At 38.1% G+C, this 23,521-nt stretch overlaps 1 protein-coding gene and 1 long non-coding RNA gene across 13 annotated transcripts in view; one reads left to right on the top strand and one right to left on the bottom strand.

Annotated features, from left to right (window-relative positions):
- Window positions 1–3,856: 3,856 nt before the first annotated feature.
- Window positions 3,857–9,078, bottom strand: LOC126266873 (uncharacterized). Its single transcript, XR_007548940.1, has 2 exons — window positions 8,948–9,078; window positions 3,857–4,234 (listed from the first exon to the last, which is right to left on the bottom strand). It is a non-coding gene; the product is annotated as an uncharacterized LOC126266873 (long non-coding RNA).
- A 38-nt stretch (window positions 9,079–9,116) lies between these two features.
- Window positions 9,117–23,521, top strand: part of LOC126266871 (alpha-L-iduronidase) — a 215,063-nt gene continuing 200,658 nt past the window's right edge. For 5 of the 12 annotated variants that reach the window (XM_049971516.1, XM_049971512.1, XM_049971513.1 and 2 more), the window contains exon 1: window positions 9,145–9,350. The gene's annotated coding sequence lies outside the window, so the exon portion shown is untranslated. The other 7 variants (XM_049971511.1, XM_049971510.1, XM_049971507.1 and 4 more) reach the window with 7 other exon arrangements.

Below are 23,521 nucleotides of genomic sequence, written 5' to 3'. Positions count from 1 at the left end.
AGATATCGATTATAGTAAGGCATTTAGCATTATGGAGTTTCATTAGCTTTTCCTCTAAATCGTCTGGATGTGTTCATACTGGTACAATGATCTTATTAATGTTACGTGCATCAAGGACCAAGCACACCTTGCCAACTAGTTTACTCAAGGCCAAAATAGGATTGCAATAAGGGGAAAATGATGGTTTTATTGTATCCTGTTCAAGCATCCTGTTAACCACTTTCCCTACTTGTTCTTGAGACAAGCACTTTGATTCACTTACCTTCTTGTTTATTGTGTTAACGTTTACATCTTCTTATGCCAACTGTTCATTATTGTATGCCTTGATAAACATTACTATGGGATTTACCAATTAAACCTCAAAGTCGCGAGTAACTTCAGTTTTACGTCTATCAGTACTTCCCTTGATTAAGTCTATTGCAGATAATTGGTTATTTACTGTGAAACGACATTGGCCCTTGTCTGTATCAATTAGTACTTGGTATATCCTAAATGAATCCATACCTATTAAACAGTCAACAATTAACTTTTCTATCGAAAAATTGCATCTTACAGAAAACTATCCTAATTGGACTGGTATTAAAGCTTGTATTTTCACTCCTTTCGATTTCTGACCAGTTGCAGCTTGTACCTTGCAATTTTTCACTGGCAATGTGTATATACAATCATGTTTCTTCAGTTCTTGAAAGCATATCTATGACATTAAATTAGTCATAGCATCTTGTCAAGCACAACAGGTACATCAAGGTCTAGTATTTTGTCTTTAATAGTAGCTTGTACCTTGACCTCTGTCAATTTTTGCTGTGCATTTTCATTACTTTGATACAGATCATCTTTCACAATACTACTTTGATCATATGTGATGCAGCAAGTTTCAATAAAGCTCATGCCCCCACTCTCCTCCTAGTTCATGAAACAGGGGCCTACCTTGACTGGTTCACGTTTTCTGGCATTGCGGTGGCATTGGTCTCTGGGTTAGGCATAACTGCAATTATATGGACTGTTGGTGCTTAGTTGCGACAGTTATTATCCTCTGAGGCCCTCAACTAAAATTCTCTTTGCCTTTGTGTGTTATTCAGCATATGTGCGTTATTTTTCTGGACGAATTCCGCTGTCTGTGGATTATTAGGCTGTCTGGTACTGTCTTATGTTTGCCAATTGATCGGCTGATTATTGCTGGTAGCTTGTGTCTGTACATATTGTACAGGCTGACCATATGCTACTTGTCCATTGAACTGTTTTTTTTATTTTTTCCCATTTCTTTTAATCTGCCATTGAATATATGGCTTTTACCATTGCCATTGTGATTACCTTTACCGTTACCATAGGTCTGTGTAGGGTAAGATTGCCATGTTGTACTATGAATCTGTTGATGACTTGTTGGTCTGTAAGTCCCTGCGGCACTATCTCCATATTAACAGGCTTGGTTTGTACTGGTCTCTCTTCGTATATCAAATCTATTGAGTCAAGCACAGATAGAAAGTATTTGGTGTAATCTTCCAGAATGGTAATGAGTTTTTTCATAGTGTGGGTAGGTAGACAGCTCCTTAAAATTTTCATCACATCTACTGGAGATACTGGGTTCATCCTGAATCTGGTTTTATTCAAATATTTTTCTAATTAGCCCCTTAAGCTTCCATGTTTTCTATTGAATGAAGCTGGGTTGAATACTTCACGTCTGAACCTCTGTTGTGTGGCCTCAGACCAATATTTATCCAGAAAAACTCTCTTAAACTGTCCATAGTAGAGGCAACATTCCGCCACGTCCATAGCCCATAGCCGAACATCACCCTGTGTATATCTAACAACAAATCTAATTTTCCGACCTTGGCCAAGGTATGAGGTAAAACATTCAAAATCCTCCGATAAGGACTATGGGGTTTGTTCTTTTCCCTTCAGAGGAAAATACCAGAAACTGTCGATGCCTAAGCAATCCTTCATCTACAAGTAATGTTAACAAACACATTGCACTGTCAGTGACAGGTGTGTTTGCTTGTGGGGTAGCACATGGCAACTGCACTTGCTCGACAAGTACAGCTGCCGGCAAATGTTGCATTCTGCAACCTTCATTACTTTCCTTTGACGGGCTAGCCATGTATTGTGGGGAACCAATGAAAATATCTAACTTCTCTGAAAGCATGGGTTTGTTTTCTGTCAAAAGTTGTTTTGGCATGTCAGTAGTTTTAGTAATACTGCCTCATAACCTTTCCTCTGCTTCCTTAGAACCTGAATCTGTTTTAGCTAGAAACTGACTTTCCTTCTCTTTTAGAAATGTTTCTACTGTATCTACATAAATCTTATACTCTGACACTACCTTTTCAGCAAGGGTGCTGCCATTATCAAGTATCCCAGCTTCACCTTTTTCAGTTGTTTCCTTTAAATCTGCACATATCTTATATCTCTGATTTTTGACAAATGTTAACTCTAAACTTACCTGGTCCACTCTTAGACTTAAGCTTTGTACTTCTGTAGCTAAGTTTTTTTGCACACATCTTACAGCTTGCTGACTGCATCCATCACATTTTGTTCCAATGCATCCAGTTGGGATTGCCTCTCCAGCATTTGAGAAAATGCTTCACTAAGGTATTGTAACCCATTTGCAGGTTGTTCCTGTTTATCGTCTATGGATGATACTCTTTCCATTAACGTATTCATATTGCATGTTATGTCAGTAATTATTTCTTGTTTTAGTTCTTTATCCAGTTCTGTCAACTTCTCAGATAGTTCGTCAGAAAGTTCAGTGCATATAGTTTTGTTCACCTCACAGAGCTGTAGAGTAATTCCTGATTTTGCTGTGTAAACTTTGTCCCATATTTTCCTGATGTTTTGTGTACTGCTGTGTCATACCCTTAATTTGTTGTGTTACACTTTCCTGAAATTCCTGTTGTTATGTAAACTGTTGTCTTATTTGCTGTATGGGTTGTGTCAAATTGAGTGTCTCACTAGTATTTAAATTGTTTTTACGAACTGTTTTCTGTTCTTGTGTTCACAATGTCATGAGCAAGTAATCAAAGGGATTTTTGATGTCGCATCCTTCAGTTTCACTATTTGAAAAAATGTTTCCTGGTGAGAACTGAGAAATTGTCTCACGGAGCATCATGACAGCGACATCATGATGAGTTATATCACTAGTGCCATCAATTTTTAGTAGGGGGACGCCAACCTGGTTGTTTCGTTAGCCATTGGCCAGACTGTCTTTGCATATTGCATTTTGTAATGAATTTTCAACAATGGCCATTTCCTTTGACCCCATTGTGAATAGTTTTTAACAAAATTATGAATACAATTTTTCGAAACTGAAATTTTGTATGTATCAGTACTTTTCAATTAAAGTAAGTTTACATGCATATTCCTAATGAACCTGGGTATTATCTAACACAGTCTTATAGGATTTAAATGACTTATCTTGAACTTTAATGATGAGTTTGTACAAATTTTCGTCTTTTCTATAGAAATGCACTTTCCATAAAGTATATTAATTGGAAGGAAAAGAGATCATATACTGCCAGAGAGATTGAACTAAGCACACTGATATAAGCATACAGTATAGCAGCTTCCTACCTTTACTGCTGTAATCAGCATTCCTGGTTCATCTTGTTTGTAGGCAGAATTTAATTTCAATTTGCTCCTTCAATGGGCTTATCATTCCCAAACTAGTAGACATGTAACAAATTCAATGAAGGTTTCATTAGTTTCTTGTAACAATAATATGAATCATTTATCTCAAAAATTTTTATCTCAACAATTGAAAGTTCAGTTTATATTTCACTCGGCGCTGTCCTGTCACTGTGGCCATTGAATAGGTATGTAGAAATTATGAATAATTGGAAAAACTGAATGGAAAGAATAGAAGAAAAACTTTTGAAAATAATTTATGAATCTGTGCACAATCTTGGGTGAACTTAATCTGGTAACAGTATCAACAGATCTTGAGTATCATTACATTCAGGGTCAATAAACATAATTTGCATTATGTATTGCCACTTCCAGTAGTGCGCACTACTAAATAATCACCGCAGCCATTGAAATTGTCAATCTGTTTATAAGAAGCATAATATTTTTAGTATAAGTAAACCAAGTTCAATAGGTACCTATCAAGTCTGAGTCATTAACTTTACATTAATTCCACTGTGTTTAGTCTTGATTGTGACAATGTTGATGCAGGAACACTCCTGCAGATACAGCATTAGTTATTCTTGTCCTCACTGAACCTCTTGATGCAGGATCTCAGCAGCTAGTGAAATGATGAACAGATTGGAGTTGAATTTATAACATGCAAATAAATATTCCTTTTCTAACAACTTTTTATAATACTTGTATCAAACAGTTAAAATAAACATTTTTAACAATGCTGGTATGACGGATACAAGCATATGTTCGTACTTCCTGAAACAAAAGGGGTGAAGATATATGAATTGATAAATTTAAGATAGTATTTATTACATTGTTTCACACAGATATTTAACAATGTATTAACACATTATCCTTGCCACAAAACAACTCGTTAATTTAGTTCTGCCGGTGTCTTCGGTTTCTAGCGCGTTCAGCTTACACACACACACACACACACACACACACACACACACACAGATATATATATATATATATATATATATATATATATATATATATATATATATATATATATATATATTCCAAGACTTACCAAGCGGAAAAGCGCCGGTAGATAGGCACAATAAATAAAACACACAAACACACACACAGAATTTCGAGCTTTCGCAACTTGCGGCTGCTTCGTCAGGAAAGAGGGAAGGAAAAGGAAAGATCTTTCCTTTTATTTATTGTGCCTATCTACCGGCGCTTTCCCGCTTGGTAAGTCTTGGAATCTTTGTTTTTAATATATTTTTCCCATGTGGAAGTTTCTTTCTATTTTATTTATATCATCATTAATTTGAACCCAACAATTACGTTTGTTATTGTCTCTGTTGCATTTCGAAATCGTCTCTATCATCTTACTTTCTCTTTTTGTTTGTACAAGTAGTTTCACTTTGTTTTCATCTTCCCTTTTTCCGTAATCTACCATACATTTTATCCTGCCTAATTATACTCAATAATATGTAATTTACTTCCAAACCATAACCTAAAAATTTTTAACGCTTTCAACATAATCGCTGCTATAAAATCCACCGTACCAAGTTTACAAACATTTCGTGTAAACTCGTGAATACTATTTCACAGCTTCAGTTGCTTCCACCCATTAAACAACCATCTCAGCTATTTCCAACAACTTTCGTTTTATTTCCATTTCCGTTTTTCCCACATAACCGATCATTTTTTAGCAGCTTCCCACAGGTTTAAATGTTATTATTTCTTCATCAAACAATTGCTAGCCTCACTCTCATAACCTGCCAGTACACAACCAGTCCTTTGAATACATTTACACGCATTTTTTCGAGATTTTTTCAAAAAATGTTTTCGAAATTTTTTTCGGGAAATCTTTTTCGAAACTTTTTCCGAAATTTTTCTTTTCGAAACTATTTTCGAGAAATTTTTTTTAAATTAACCTGAATTTCCCCACCCTTTAACGTGTTTTGGAGACAACACAACTACCTAACCTTTGCACCCATTGTTGTTCACTAACCTAAGTACAGCACAGGCTCCCTTAAAAACCACATCCTTTCATCTTTCCTTTTCCTTCCCTCTTTCCTGACGAGGCAGCCGCACGTTGCAAAAGCTCGAAATTCTGTGTGTGTGTTTTATTTATTGTGCCTATCTACCGGCGCTTTCCCGCTTGTTAAGTCTTGGAATCTTTGTTTTTAATACATTTTCCCATGTGGAAGTTTCTTTCTATATATATATATATATATATATATATATATATATATATATATATATATATATATATATATAAAAGAATATGATTCAATACCAGATGACACTAGTATTGTAATCAAGCCAAGCACACATACAGAAAAAGAAGAATTGCAAAACAAAATCCTTAAAAGTATCATTGATTGGTTTTCTGTAAATGACATCACTCTCAATTTTAATGAGACACAGCATATTCAGTTCTGCACATCTGGGGGTACTACACCAATGATATGTGTAACACATGCAAGGAAATAATAAATAAGGTGAAAACTTCAAAATTCTTAGGTATGCAATTGGAACTATCCATAAATTACATCACACTGTAAGAGAAAGCGATGGGCTCAATAAGGTGTGAAGTTACGAAACAAGAAGGGCAAGAGTCACTAGCTTCGTGATGTTGGATGTATATATCTAAAGTATTACAACTCTGAACTTCAACTCCAGCAAGAAAACTTTATACTATCACCAAATCTATCAATATTATTAAATAAAGTTTAAAATCCAGAATGAGATTTTCACTCTGCAGCAGAGTGTACGCTGATATGAAACTTCCTGGCAGATTAAAACTGTGTGCCTGACCGAGACTCGAACACGGGACCTTTGCCTTTTGCGGGCAAGTGCTCTACCAACTGAGCTACCGAAGCACGACTCACGCCTGGTACTCACAGCTTTACTTCTGCCAGTATCCGCCTCCTACCTTCCAAATTTTACAGAAGCTCTTCTGCGAAACTTGCAGAACTAGCACTCCTGAAAGAAAGGATACTGCTGAGACATGGCTTAGCCACAGCCTGGGGGATGTTTCCAGAATGAGATTTTCTGCAAGTTTCGCAGAAAAGCTTCTGTAAAGTTTGGAAGGTAGGAGACGGATACTGGCAGAAGTAAAGCTGTGAGTACCGGGCGTGAGTCGTGCTTCGGTAGCTCAGGTGGTAGAGCACTTGCCCGCGAAAGGCAAAGGTCCCGTGTTCGAGTCTCGGTCGGGCACACAGTTTTAATCTGCCAGGAAGTTTCAAAGTTTAAAATGTTTGTATCACTTTTTGGCATGTGGCAGCTGTGCTAGGTCACACTCACTGTACATACCCCATCAGCCTCCTTTGACACACGCTAAAAGGTCAGCTTTCAAGGATTTATACATCTACAGCTATATGGATACTCCGCAAAACACACGTATGTGCCCAGCAGAGGGTTCATCGAACCATCATCACAGTAATTCTTTATTATTCCAATCTCCAGCAGTACATGGAAAAAACCAACACCTATATCTTCCCATGTGATCTCTGGTTTTCCTTATTTTATTATGATGATAGTTTCTCCCTATGCAGATTGGCGTCAACAAAATATTTTCGCATTTGGAAGAGAAAGTTCTTGATTGAAATTTTGTTAGAAGATTCCGCTGCACCGAAAACCGCCTTTGTTTTAATGATGTCCACCCCAAATCCTGTATCTCATCAGTGACAGTCTCTTCCCTATTTCGCGATAGTAGAAAACGTGCTGCTCTTCTTTGAACTTTCTGGATGTACTCCGTTAATCCCATCTGTAAGGATACCAGACCGCGCGGCAGTACTCCAAAGGAGGACACATCTTCAATGCGCTGTTTACCATTGCGTTAAATTAAACAGCAGAAATTGGCTCGCTGGACACCCAAAGAATCATGGTAGTGTCACGGTAGATGCATCTATCGGATTTCTCGGTAGTTGACCGTCCCCATTTCTGTTGGCCCTAGATTCATGCAAGATACAATGGCAAAGACGTGAATGAGTTGGACACAGGTGTTCTCCTAGTTTCCGTGGTTTCTGACATGGTGAAAGCTGTTAGAGTTGCGGCGAGTGAGCAGCTGCAACTATTTTCGACCGATCAGAGGAAACTCTATTGACTGGTTCCAAAGCCCTTAATAAGCCTCCACAAAAGAGATCAACACATGCATGTGGAGAACATTTTGTGTTAACTGTTAAGGCTTATAGGTTTCTCATCGCAGATAAGAAGTTCTAGGTTCCTGTTACCCTATTAAAGGAACTATGTGTCTCAAACTTGTGAAAAACTAATATATTCTGGTTTAATTTAACTCCCTTGGGAGATTTTTCCATAGAAATACTTTGCATATATATGGGATATCATAAGTGAAAGGATCTCTATGTACTGTAACGTCACTAAAGTGAATAAATTTTTTTCTCTTCCATACAAGGATCCGTTCACAAGAAACAATAATTGGGAGTCACATACTATTGTCATTGCTATAAATGACAGGCGAACATTAAGTTGGGTCACTTTACAGGGGATGTCGCATATGTATAAATAAACATGCTATGGTGTCACACATATATTACTGAAATCAAGCCAATACCAGATTCTTAACCAGTGGACACATTGTGGACCCACTCTACCAGCTAAACCAACAATAATTTTTCTTCAGATTAGATAATTTCTGGCATTTGTAATGTTAGGGCATTTATTACACTGTTGTTTATTAACACTTGTACCAATTATCTGCAATGTATTGTGGATCAGCAACAAAATTTGTACTACAAAAATCAGTGAGGCAAGTTGATCAAAATTTGTCATCGTATGCATGTAATCGAAATGTAAAGGAAAACAGGATGTTGATGAGGGAGTATTGTCAAGAATAAGTGTAAACGTCTTCAGTTAACATTTTGTTATCACTGGTTCTCCAAGAGGTGCCGATCACAAGTGGGAAGGAAACGTTTAACTCAGTTTCATTTATCATAATCGACGTTTTTCGAAATCATGGCACTCTCATTCATTCTTTAAATGCAGTAATGATGTACAGCACCATTTTCGTAATTTTTCATGTTTCGCTGGACGCATTTCGAGATTTCTCATCGTCATGATCAAATACGTACGTTAGTGTATGTTTGTGTTGTGCTGCCTCTCTTGCGCTGTAGCCGTCTTCTTGTAGTTATAATATGTTGTGCTTTCTCCATTACGCAGAAAACAAGCACACGCACAACATCATCACCCATACTGTTTGTGAAATTACACGATGTGTGTGTTTTACGCATAATGTAGTAGGCACAGTGACGTACCGTACCTTAACCTCAAAAAGACTACATAATACAGTGCAAGAGACCAACAACACACAAACAGCATACAAAATACTTACGTAAATATTCTACTTTAAATTCTCGAAACGCGTAGTGCGTAACATGAAAAAACTACATATCCGATACACTGTTTCCATATTTAATGCACTAACATTCGAGCAACGCAAAGTGAGTTTATTGTCAACTAGCGCTACATGCGGTCAGATAACGAAACGTTCGAGGAAACCCAACTGGTTCAGATAGTCAAAACAGTCACGACTCACGAAGCAACGCATGCGCATTAGAGACAGTTTGAAAACGGTTGCGCTTGCCCGTGATAGCTTTATTTTTACTCGAACGAACCCTGTCGACCCCTGGGGATTTGGGCGAATGCTTTGGCGTGATTCCAGCGGTTGCGACCGGTACTCTAACGAACCTAATTTCGAATGTCCGGCAATAATTTCGGTGATTTGCAAGTTACAGGTACATTTGTAATATACGAAATACATCATGTTTGCATTATGAAATCTGTCAAATTACGGTTTCGGCGGGTTTCACGTGATGTGTAGGTGTTCGTATTAGCGCCAAGAATCATGGGGAATGAACACGGCCAATCATGAGTCAGGTGCAGATAACAAATGACAGTGTTATTAAAATCTAATTGGAATGTAGGAGAAGTCATCACAATCTGATGCCCTAAAAAGTTTAGCCAACGTATTACAATATAAAACATAAGAGTGGTAGTCATGGTAGTAATGTTGCATAGGCACATTTCCCCTTCATTTTATATTTACAACATAAAATTATTTGCAAAGGCTCATACGTAAACTACGAGGATTGCAAGAGGCCATTATGTAACACTTACCAATATAGATGTAACATTATGAGATTTTTTATTTCTTGAGTAGATTTCCTGTACATGCAGAGTGTAAAATTGACCAAAAATTCACAGCAGTTTGACAGCATCTACATTCAACCCGCCAGATATATTTCTCAGATTTGATCAAATGTCAGTATCACCTAACTAGTTGCTGTACACGCCTAGCTGCAGTGACGAAGTAGTCGGATTTTGCTTTCAGTCCTTATCTCATTTGTTGTTTGATTAATCTGTTTGGCCACTGTGAGTGACTATTTTCCTATATGCAAACTAGCTCTCTCTCTATCTCTCGCTGGTAACTTCATGTCAAATCAACACAGAAAAGTACAATTTTCGACAATATATCCAACGTTTATCAAATTTGGCTTGTTTATTGTACATGCGAGAAATAAAATTGCCAAATCACAGAATTATTTCCACACCAAGAAATTTTGAACCCAAAGTTCGGAAAATGTACTTCAAATTCGAAAAACACTGCTGACAAAAGCAGATGCAACTACTGTTCTAATAGAGGCAGAAGAGTGAAACAGGTAACTTTGGAAAGGGTCTGGAACAAGCTTTCAGATGATACCCAACAAGGACATATTAAAAAACTGTACACAGTTAAGGTCACTGACCTTGACCTTCGAAATTTGAATTACACAAAACATGTCACCATATATATATATATATATATATATTTTTTAAATAATGTGCTTCTTCATATTACACTACATAACATACTGCAAAATGAAGTTGGGATGACGTTTGCAGTAGGAGATATAAATTAGTACAGTATGTGCAGCCATATGGTACAATGACACAACACCAGTTATATGCAGACTACAACAAATTACTGAAAAACATGGTAACTGTTGATTGATTGATGGATTTTTATTGTTAAAACAGAGATGTGACAGCAACAGATAGTAAAGTAGCAGTATGAACAGGCCAATAGCAATCATTTTATTTCCACCAGTCACAGTTAAGCTGACAATCTGAAGAGGCCAATAGCATTCGTGTTTTGGACAATTACAGTTAAAGTTGCAAGACGAGAAGGCCAACAGCAAGCATTTTTATTTTGACCTGTCAAAGGTTAGCTTGTAAAGTGAAAGTCCAACAACAGCTGTACTTGTTACCTGACAGTAAGTCAGAAGTTAGGAAATCATACAAGTGAAGTGTTTTCTTTCAAAGCCTGGATGTCAATGTGGATGCTAGGTGTACAGATGAAGTTATAGCAGAAGTGTTGTGTTTTGTGACTGTACAAATCTAATGGTTGGAGTTTGAGAGGGTCATGTACTGCTGTAAACCCATCAATAAAAATGGACACAATAGATACAAGAAAAGTCTGTAAAATGTGAATGGTTTATATAATCAGTGGCATAATGACAGACCACAAAATATGTGACAGATGTAGGAAAAAATTGACACCTAAAGAAAGGCCTGTGGCCAAACAAAGTACATTGAAGTGCATGCGAATCACAATCCTGCATAAGTCCTCAGTCGAGTGAGGCACATCTGACGCAACTGACGACATCCATAAATTTTAAAATGTCCATGGATGGCTAAATAAATTTAAAAAGATAAAAGTAAATAAATCTCAAATATTGCTTTAGTTCCATTAGTTTGCATTCTGGTATCTGTTAAAAAGAGACTGAGAGAGGAAACATACACAGAAAAAGTTAGAGAAAGTGTCAGAGGTATTTAAAAGTAAATATGAACCCATTGTGGGAGAAAATGCAGTGGATGAAACAAATGTGAAATCTGAAATTATAATGCAATTGTAAAAGAAATTTAGTACTAGCATCACAAGCAGTGAGAAGATATTCCAAAAAGTTGGAGCATTTGAAGAAATGAAAATAAATTTGGAGCTTCAAACTATTTAGTAAGAAAGACAGAACAATTAGTTAAAGAATGTTATGTATCTTAGGATCTCCAAATGCAAGATCTAGGTGTGCTCTAAGAGAAGACACTGTGAACGGAGTCATAAAATTTTATGACATAGCAGATAGAAGTTGCTATTTGCCTGGGAAGAAGAACTTTGTTTCTATGAAGAAAAACAGATCCAGGGTTCATACACAAAAACAAAGGTGTTGGGAACCCTGAATGAGTTATATGAAGCATTCAGAGATGTACATCCAAGACTGAAAATAAGATTATCCAAATTTTGCCAATTACAATGCAACAATTGTGTTCTGCCTGGTGCAACCAGTACCCATAGTGCATGTATGCTGCAGTCACTAAAATGTGAAGCTTATGTTAAAAGGTTGCAGACTGAAAAAGTTGGCATGTGTTGCTGACTGTGAACTTAACACATATAAACAGTCTGGCACAAATCATTTGCAATTCTGCACAGCCAAAATGTTATATGTCAACCTGTGATAACAGCCCAGGTACACACTCTTTCATGACATATCTAGGACAATTGTTTGATGAAAATGGAATTGATGAAGAGGCATACAAACAATGGAAACTCCAGGTAGGAATATCAGCAATGTAGGAAAAGACATTGCTACTTACTGTAAAGAAGACACTTCAAGTTGCAGACAGGCACAATTAAAAGACACTTACATATAGCTTTTGCCCACAGCCTTTGTCAGTAAAACAGACATTTTGGGCAGTCTTATGTTCATGAGGTGTGCTTTCTTTTGTGTGTGTGTATGTATGTATGTGTGTGTGTTTTAGTGACAAAGGCTGTGGCCAAAAGGTATATGTGAGTGCCTTTTAATTGTATCTGTCTGCAACTTGAGGTGTCTTCTTTACGGTAAGTAGCAATCAGTGTTTTCCTAAACTGTGAACGTGAACAGGCAGAACAATTTTTTAGACATGTTGGTCTTCTGTGGGACTTCCTGGAAAATCTTGTTGACAAATTAAAAATGCTCCTGCTGCACTGCTTCGTAGCCACCCACAACCTGTATTTCTACAGCATGTGAAAGAGACGCTTTGTGACAGTGAATACATCATTATTTGTTATTTTACAGGGAATTTAGCATATCTGCTGCAGGTTGAGGCCTAAGGGTTTCACTGGAACAACACACAGGCATCCAGAAACCCATGTAATTGATGACATTTCATCTGTTATTGTGTCAGAATGCTTTAAACGTAACACTGTGAGCATTTGTCTTTTCCAATATCATTTTGTTAACCTCATGATAACCCATTTCTGTATAATACCTAAGTACATTTATTACTCCTCAGTTGCTGCTGCAGTCGAGTATATAAAGTGCAAGAATTTTGAAAACCTATATTTCCATCTGAGGGATTTTGATGTCTTTGCAGAGCAGCATTTCTTTGCCACATCATATTCTAAAGGACTGTATCCCTGGTACCATCAAGAGACTTGCTGCCTGTGCCAGTTCACAGTGCATCTACAACTCTTAGATAATGATACCTAGACAGTTGTTTGAAGTATATTCCAAGAACATTCTAGTGGTCGCTTTCATTGTACAATTAACAGTGAGTATGATGAAGAAGAATCTGCCCTCCAAGAGGGGTTTGCGCAGATTTGCACAATTGCAGATATCCACAAATTAGACTGTATTATTGCCACTAGCCATAAAAAATCCAAAAAAAGATTTTCTACAATTCACCCAGACTTCAGAAATGAAAATCTAATATGGACCCAACAGGACTCATACCTTGGTGATATCACAGGGTTAGTTGCATTCATGCATGTGGTGGCTTGGATGTATTTTGAATGTTAATAATGATACAAGTCTAGTTACAATTAGCTTCCTATATCCTCATGACCTTTCATCTTCTCTTCTTTACCACAGAAACCTGGCATATTTACTGTGGATAAGAAAGACATTCTTACAAAGATGGATGTGAGAACACCAAGATGTTGAATGTTGCCAAAAATGCACAAAAAGTGTTGTATGTTGCTATACAGTATTGAAGGATGTAACTTGTGATGATAAGCTTATCACTGTGTTAGTTGGTGTGAATTTGGTGACTGTCATGCCTCCCTCCTTCCCTCCACTTCTTACTTTTGTAAATCAACATAAGTAATGGTGCTGATTTCTACAGTTACCCACACTGTGACTGTTGACTGTTCATTGTTATGAAGAATGGGAACCCAGCTTTTTTATATGAATTCCAAGAAAATTTACGATCTGTGCTCACTACATAACTTTTCATCTGACTCCCTCCAGCACTTTTACTTCTCTGTGTATTTGTTCTTTTAAACACTAAACACACGCACACTGTGTGATAGAATTACATTCACTCTCAGGTAAAACAACTTGTGACTTGACTGAATGACAGAAAAGAGTACTGAAAGTTGTAGATGATGAAGGATTTGACCTTATAAAGTGAGAGAGATAGTAGTATTTTTTTAATCAAAATTTATGTAAATCATTGATTTATTAGGTCACCCAAACCTTTGACACCAGTTCTTGTCTTCATACTGTTACATAGTGACATGATTTTCAGTTAATCTGATTTCTCGAAAAGCTGAAGTAGATGCATGTATATTATTTGCATTGTGAAAGTGAAGGATCATAAAATGGCATATGTTACAAAGAAAATTAGTAAGATTGCAAAGTATTGTCACTTCTCTTCATATTGTGTTATGTGGAAGCATGATAGTTGTTACAAAGAGCCATGCCAAATATAAACTGCCAAGGGAGGTTTTCATAATTTATTTTCCATATATCCCAGTTCAGCAGTATAATGTGTTGTCACATTCATGGAATCCGCTAGCCTCCTTCAACAACTGGTGATTGCTACTATGTCCTCTATCTCAAATGTTAAACTTACATGTCACCTCTGAAATACATCTGGGATTTGGTTCATTGATGAATTGTTCATCATAGGTATGTTGATGTTTCATGGACTTTTTACGTGGGAACTGCTATGGGAGAGATTCCCCAGGGATACATAAAGGCTCTCTGTAATTCCATGTGGCAATTAGAGGCTCTGATTGTTGCACTTACTGGCTTCACAACATATTGAGTTCTCAAAGCCAGATACATGTTGTGGGAAGTGAATTTATGCTGTACACTTTGCTTTTAGAACAGTAGCTTATCCATATCATGACTCTATTGATCGAAGTAGTAACAGTAGTGTACACTGAGGTGATAAAAGTCATGCGATAGTGATGAACACATTTACAGATGGGGGTAGTATTGCACACACACAAGGTATAACAGGGCAGTGCATTGACAAACTGTCATTTATACTTAGGTGATTATGTAAAAATGTTTGCAACATGATAATGCCCACAGGACAGGAATTAACAGATGTTGAGTGCAGAATGGTAGTTGGAGTTATATGCTTGGGACATTACATTTCAGAAACCATAAGGGAATTAAATATTCTCAGGTCCATAGTGTATGAGTGTTTGAGAATACTAAATTTCTGGTATTATCTCTCACTTCAGACAAGGAAGTGGCTGGTGGCCTCAGCTTAAAGACTGAGAACAACCACATTTGTGTAGAGTTGTCAGTGACGCAGATAAGCAACACTGTGAAGGAAAACCCTAGAAATCAATGTGTATCAATTGATGAACATATCTCTTAGGACAGTGCAAGGAAATTTGGCATCAAGGGGTATGGAAGCAGACGACCAATGCGAGTGCCTTTGCTAGCAACGTGACATTGCCTACAGCACCTCTTCTGGGTTTATGGCCATATCAGTTGGAACCTAGACAACTGTAAAACCATGATCTGGCCATATGAGCCCTGATTACAGTTGGTAAGAACTGATGGTAGGGTTTGAGTGTGGCACAAATGAAGCCAAGGACCGAAGTTGTTAAAACAGTGTGCAAGCTGGTGGTGGCTCCATAATGGTGTGGGCTGTGTTTACATGCAATGGACTGGGTCCTCAGGTCCAACTAAACTACTTAGAGAACATCTGCAGCCATTCATGGACTTTATGTTCCCAAACAATGAAGGAATTTGTATGAATAACAATGCACCATATCAACAGGCCAGAACTGTTCACAAATGGTTTGAAAAACTTTATGGACAATTCAAATGATTGATTTGGCCAGCCAAATTGCCCAACAAGACTCCACTATGCTGGGCAAGCAGAGGTCTGATATGATATTTGGAAATATCCCATGATTTTTGTCACCTCAGTGTATATGGAAAAGTGCCATAAATTCAGTTAGGGGATATAGGGGAAATAACATGATAAACATACCAACCATCTTCCTAAAATTAATAAAAGTACTCAGCGCCTAGCATTAACGTTTATGTTTATTAACTATGCAGACTGATAAATGCTACATAATTACAAGAGGATGAGCACAGATAGTTAGGATACAAGTAGTCTTTGTGGTGTTACATTAGATCAAGGAGGTGTGGAGAGCAGAGGATTTGGGCTGAGTGAAGTGTGGGATACAACCATATGTGCTGAAGATTTATTAGTTAAATCGAGTTGACCAGAAAATTATACCGTACATCAATTTAATGTCACATTAGTTAGTTATTGTTGTCTTGCAAAAGCAAATTAATATTCATTTGGCTTATCTGCACCTTGAATTCGTCGTCATACTCCTTCGATAATTGGACACATGGAGATCTGGTGCTAGACTGGTAATAAACTTGCCCTGACAAATCTTTTGGCTGTTGTTACTAAATGAAAGAAACATTTATCTCTGCATGATTAATAATAATAAGGGCTAAAGGGACGACATATCCTGAGAAGACAAAAAATTATTGTGTGCTGCTCACTGGGAGACTGAATACCACCTGGCACTGTTACAGGCTTGTGACACAGTAAGAAAAGTACATAGGCTGAACAGAGACATATGGCGAATCATTCCAGCATTTATATGGGTTGGAAACAGGGAAATTAACTTAGATAAGTGAATTTGGTGAAGGCTGTATTGTTATTGTGTGGCATCTGAAGCAGTGAAGCTGGTCAGTTGTCCACATGCTACAGTTGTCCTCATCTATAGAAAGTAGTTGAACAGTGATGAAACCATGAGTGGATGACAATGTATTGGGAGTATGACATTCAGTGCTTATTGCTAAGCAAGGGTTTCTACAGCATACATTCCTAGTGTGTTCCCTTGTTAATGTAATGACATTACTAATTAAGTTTATCTTACAGAATGAGATTGTCAAGTTTTGACTTGGTCCATTGGAATCGGTTTGCCTAGTTGGTTGAATTATGTTTCATGTTTACACAGGTTTGATGGTCATGTCTGGGCACCTCATCATCCAGACAAATGGTTACTCAAAACATGCACTGTATTGTAGACACAGAAATGTGTGGACAATGTTATCCCAAGGGGGACATAAACCTGAGACAGCTGTGGACTACATGTTGTAAACATTATCCTGCATCCCTTCATGCTTCATCTCTTCCCCTGTGACTATGACATCTTCCAGCAGCATAACTGTCCATGCCGAAAGGTCAGAATCGCACTGCAGCAGTGGTAATGTACTCATATTGATGTATTGGCCACCAAATTCTGCTGTCTCAACTCGATGGAACATATCTGGGATGCTGTTGAGTGCCAGCTCTGTACTTAAAAACCACTGGACTATAATTTATGGGAATTGTGCGACTTGTGCATAGACCTCTGGTGCCACATTGTACAGGATGAGATTAGTATTGTGGTGTGGGTTTGATCACTGCATGGCTCTCTGTTGGGTAATTAATTTGCAGCCAGAATGAAGAAAGATGTCTAATTTCTTCATGTTAGTAAGTAACTTGAATGTACTTAAAGAAGAAACTCATAGCTGAACAAATCTAGCACTGATACATGTGATGTGATAAAATGAAAGATTTTGATGATAGTTTGACTCATTTTTGTGGGGCTAAAAACTTCTGAATGTAAGTGAATATTATTTATCTGTATTGTTGTTTGAACATAATTTTTGTTAAATATTTTATAAATGACTTTTATTTTTTAATATCTTTGTTTTTATTATCTTTGTAGACATTATTGTTATCTGCAATGTGATGCAGTTTTTTAGGTGCAACCACAAATATGTAATGCGCGAGAGTAATCACAGTGTAGCATAATACAAATACTGCAATGCATGTATATGTATCTAGTAATCAGTCTGAAAGATAATCTTGTTAGCATCCTTGCATGTAATGTATTCAGTTATGATGAGACCAATGTCATTAATGACCCTGGAAAATCATTTGACTAGGGATTTCTCGCCTCCCCCCCCCCCCCCCCCCCCCCCCACTCCCTTGCTCCCCAACCATGTTATTATGCAGAGAGGAGCATAGTAAGAAGATACTCTGAAAAGAAAATGTTGCCAAAGGCATTCTTGTTGTAACAAATCATGTGGCATTGCTGGGGATGATACAGTTGTACTATGCATGATTGGATTTTTATGGCAACATATGTGGAGAATCCTTTAGAAGAAGCTTTTCTCTCAGATGTGAGGCATCTGGAAGCTATTAAAGTCATTATTGGATACAGTTTACTATTTCATTTCAATTAAGAGGCTTTTAATCTCTGCAGTGTTTATGGTAAAAGTTGAAAAAAATAAATAAAATAAAAACCTGTTAACTGCTTGCAGTTGCTTTCTTCATGCCTAGGAGACATGTGTACACAAAAGAGTCTGAGGTGGAGTGGTTGTCAGCATATGTGAGTGAAGAGGATGTGTTTTATATTGAGGGAAAAGTATAAACAGGTTAAAGAAAGAGATTTTCACTCTGCAGCGGAGTGTGCGCTGATATGAAACTTCCTGGCTGATTAAAACTGTGTGCCAGACCGAGACTCGACCTCGCGACCTTTGCCTTTCATGGGCAAGTGCTCTACCATCTGAGCTATCCAAGCACGATTCATGCTCTGGCCTCACAGCTTTACTTCTGCCAGTACCTCGTCTCCTACCTTCCAAACTTTAAAGAAGCTCTCCTGCGAACCTTGCAGAAGTAGCACTCATGAAAGAAAGGATATTGTGGAGACATGGGTTAGCCACAGCCTAAGGGAAGTTTCCAGAATGAGATTTTCACTCTGCAATGGAGTGTGCACTGATATGAAACTTCCTGGCAGATTAAAACTGTGTGCCGGATTTTTAACAGTACCTGCTGTTGAATGATACAGTTGTTTAAATTATGCATTTTTGCAAAGAATTTTGATGTTAAGGATAAAAAGATTAGAATGATTTTCTATTCCAGTTAATCATATTATACTTACTGTTTCACCCACTGTCTTAGCAATTCCTGAACCGAAATTGCTGAGATTTTTTTAGGTATCATTTTTCATTGCTAGTAGTCTCTATACATGACAAAAAATAGATGTGGTTAATTTACCTCAAAATAAGTTTGAGATTGGTATATAATTTGCTAATCATTTCTGAAATATGAGATTGATCACTCACTATTTTTTCTGGTCCTGTGATAAGAAAAAGTATTTTAATGTGTTTCTGTTGATGCCTTTCACCTGCACTCTCCACATGCTGAATTTTGAATGATCATAACTGAGCATAATTTGGGTGTGGAACCAAAGATCTTAAAAATAAATAAATAAGAAGTGCTCATTCTTACCCCATTCCACACTACCTCCAGAAATATACCATAGCCCTGTCAAACCCATGCCACACTGAATCACTGCTGTATTGCATTCCAAACATGGACAAACAAACCATTAAACAGATGGCTATAGTGTTTTGACTCATCAGTGTATCTTAGGTTACTGCACTTGTTTCACAGACTTTTAGTGTGACACAGATTTCACTTTCCAAAGAACTGTCAGATGGTTTGAGTGCAGTGAAAGATGATGGTTACATATCCATGAGTGGACATTAAGCTGAATGAATCTTTGCATATGATATGACTGAGTAAGAATACTATGGATTTATGCCAGATATCACAACTTTTCTCTGGGTTAAATTGTGTTAAAATATAGCTAAAATTTGCACCTGAAGAGACACTGTTAACAGTAAACAGTGAGAATTAGTCTAAATATTGTCAAACCATGTGTGATGCAACAGTGGGTGAACATTACATCACTTGAGTGTTAGCAAAACCTTAGATAAGTAATTGGAAAAATAGGCTTTCCTTGTGTTTGCCAAATATATTAAACCTCATCAAGAAGTGTGGCCCCTAGTTTTTCAAACAAAAAACAATCAGCATGTTTTTTTTTTCACGTAATAGTTTAATATGAAAAAAGTATACTACATGGTGATGAACTGTGCACTGCACTATGACTTGGTGCTATAGCAACTGGTTGCTGAAAGTGATTACATTTGAGGAAGGTGTGAATGACATTTGAATGATTCATGTAATATCAATGAGATGTTAGAGGTTTCCACCTGTATGAAATGCATAAAACACGAACATCTGAACATCAGCATTTTCTTAAATAAACTACAATTTTACAGCATTAAAGGGCTTATTTCATAATTTATCAATAGGAACAAGACCACACCATTATGCAGTTCCAGAAGGGGTCACAAGGAAGAAGCTTTTTTGTTCCTGTCAAAAATCACTACCAAAAACTCACGAGTTCAATATTGTATTTACCCTTGTTATTGTTATTAAAGGGTGGATTAACATGTTGACTGGCACAAGGCTGGTGGCAACCATAGCGTAGCTTACGCCTGATGCTGTGAGTCCATTGGGAGCCACAGTAGGTTCTTACACATGATCCCCTGGCCTGCTAGTGAAACAGCATGTGACTGTCAGTGTGTTAAAAAGTAATGCACAGAACTTACAACACATTTAATATCTTGGAACAAATAAAAATTAACACATTTAACACAATTTTTCTCTTGGTATTTCCTAATGCATCAAGAACACGTTTCAAAATACCCATTTTACAGCCGTCCTGCAGCTGTCCATGAGCAATGTGGCTTGGCATTGTTCCTTAAAGCCTGTCTTCAGTATGCCAAGTAGAAAGAAATATGGAGACACAAGGTCATGACTATATTGTTAGTACTCGAGCAACTCTCAGCTGAATTTTACTGTCATATATTATCATCTAGCAAGCAGATATTAGTTCCCTCTGGTATTTCTTTCTAATTATACACCTAGTTCTATAGGACCAAATTGAAGAGCGAATATCGATGGTCATGGAACATGTCAGTACATAAAATTACAACAGAAAAGTCATAATAAATTAAATAAAATGTTTGCGCCTGCTAAAAAGATAACAACCTGTAAGTTTATATAAATGCAATCAACAATATAACATAGGAATCTGCTTAATTTTTCAAGGAACTCCACAACAGAATAGAAGGAGTGACCCATGAGCAAACTCTTTAGTTTGGATTTGAAAGCATTTGGATTGCTGTCAAGATTTGTCAATTCTTGCGATAGCTTACTGAAAATGGTTGCAGTAGAATACTGCCCGCCTTTTGCAAAAGAGTCGAGGAGGTACAATCCAAATACAGAGTTGATTTCTGCTAGTATTAACAGGACAAAATTTGTGATTTCTTGGGAAAAAAGTTGATACTCTTAACAAGAAACAACATAAATCTGTACCAAACTTTGGGTTGGCAGGTGCTTGTTGGTGGGTTTGATATGGACGGATGTATGAAGCTGGCCATTGGACGGATGTTGTGTGTTTTATTCATTGTGCCTATCTACCGGCGCTTTCCCGCTTGGGAGTAAGGGCCCTTACTCTTTGCCTTTAAATATGTCTGCTTGTGTCTGTGTATGTGCGGATGTGTGTGTGTGTGTGTGTGTGTGTGTGTGTGTGTGTGTGTGTGTGTGTGTGTACACCTGTCCTTTTTTTCCCCCTAAGGGAAGTCTTTCCGCTCCCGGGATTGGAATGACTCCTTACCCTCTCCCTTAAAACCCACATCCTTTCGTCTTTCCCTCTCCTTCCTGAAGAAGCAACCATCGGTTGCGAAAGCTAGTAATTCTGTGTGTGTGTTTGTGTGTTTTGTACATGTGCCTGTCTGCCGGCGCTTTCCCGCTTGGTAAGTCTTGGAATCTTTGTTTTTAATATATTTTTTCCATGTGGAAGTTTCTTTCTTTTCTTTCTATTATATATATACATATATATATATATATATATATATATATATATATATATATATAGTAAAAACAAAGATTCCAAGACTTACCAAGCGGGAAAGCGCCGGCAGACAGGCACATGAACAAAACACACAAACACACACACAAAATTACGAGCTTTCGCAACTGGCAGTTGCTTCGTCAGGAAAGAGGGAAGGAGAGGGAAAAATGAAAGGATGTGGGTTTTAAGGGAGAGGGTAAGGAGTCATTCCAATCCCGGGAGCGGAAAGACTTCCCTTAGGGGAAAAAAGGACAGGTGTACACTCGCACACACACACACATATCCATCCGCACATACACAGACACAAGCAGACATATTTAAAGGCAAAGAGTTAAGGGCAGAGATGTCAGTCGAGGCGGAAGTACAGAGGCAAAGAAGTTGTTGAAAGACAGGTGAGGTATGAGCGGCGGCAACTTGAAATTAGCGGAGGTTGAGGCCTGGCGGATATCGAGAAGAGAGGATATACTGAAGGGCGAGTTCCCATCTCCGGAGTTCGGATAGGTTGGTGTTGGTGGGAAGTATCCAGATAACTCGGACGGTGTAACATTGTGCCAAGATGTGCTGGCCGTGCATCAAGGCATGTTTAGCCACAGGGTGATACTCATTACCAACAAACACTGTCTGCCTGTGTCCATTCATGCGAATGGACAGTTTGTTGCTGGTCATTCCCACATAGAAAGCATCACAGTGCAGGCAGGTCAGTTGGTAAATCACGTGGGTGCTTTCACATGTGGCTCTCCCTTTGATCGTGTACACCTTCCGGGTTACAGGACTGGAGTAGGTGGTGGTGGGAGGGTGCATAGGACAGGTTTTACACCGGGGGCGGTTGCAAGGGTAGGAGCCAGAGGGTAGGGGAGGTGGTTTGGGGATTTCATAGGGATGAACCAAGAGGTTACGAAGGTTAGGTGGACGGCGGAAAGACACTCTTGGTGGAGTGGGGAGGATTTCATGAAGGATGGATCTCATTTCGGGGCAGGATTTTAGGAAGTCGTATCCCTGCTGGAGAGCCACATTCAAGGTCTGATCCAGTCCCGGGAAGTATTCTGTTACAAGTGGTAATGAGGATCACCCTGTGGCTAAACATGCCTTGATGCACGGCCAGCACATCTTGGCACAATGTTACACCGTCCGAGTTATCTGGATACTTCCCACCAACACCAACCTATCCGAACTCCGGAGATGGGAACTCGCCCTTCAGTATATCCTCTCTTCTCGATATCCGCCAGGCCTCAACCTCCGCTAATTTCAAGTTGCCGCCGCTCATACCTCACCTGTCTTTCAACAACTTCTTTGCCTCTGTACTTCCGCCTCGACTGACATCTCTGCCCTTAACTCTTTGCCTTTAAATATGTCTGCTTGTGTCTGTGTATGTGCGGATGGATATGTGTGTGTGTGTGTGCGAGTGTACACCTGTCCTTTTTTTCCCCTAAGGGAAGTCTTTCCGCTCCCGGGATTGGAATGACTCCTTACCCTCTCCCTTAAAACCCACATCCTTTCATTTTTCCCTCTCCTTCCCTCTTTCCTGACGAAGCAACTGCCAGTTGCGAAAGCTCGTAATTCTGTGTGTGTGTTTGTGTGTTTTGTTCATGTGCCTGTCTGCCGGCGCTTTCCCGCTTGGTAAGTCTTGGAATCTTTGTTTTTACTATATTTTTCCCATGTGGAAGTTTCTTTCTGTTTTATTTACATCGTCATTAATTTGAACCCAACAATTACGTTTGTTATTGTCTCTGTTGCATTTCGAAATCTTCTCTATCGTCTTACTTTCTCTTTTCGTTTGTACAAGAAGTTCCACTTTGTATTCATCTTCCATTTTTCCGTAATCTACCATACATTTTATCCTGCCTAATTATACTCAGT

This window comes from Schistocerca gregaria, chromosome 4 (assembly GCF_023897955.1).
Source record: "Schistocerca gregaria isolate iqSchGreg1 chromosome 4, iqSchGreg1.2, whole genome shotgun sequence".
NCBI classification, from domain to species: Eukaryota; Metazoa; Arthropoda; class Insecta; order Orthoptera; family Acrididae; genus Schistocerca; species Schistocerca gregaria.
Note: the sequence above shows the minus strand (reverse complement) of the source record. Positions and strands in the feature narration are given on the sequence as shown.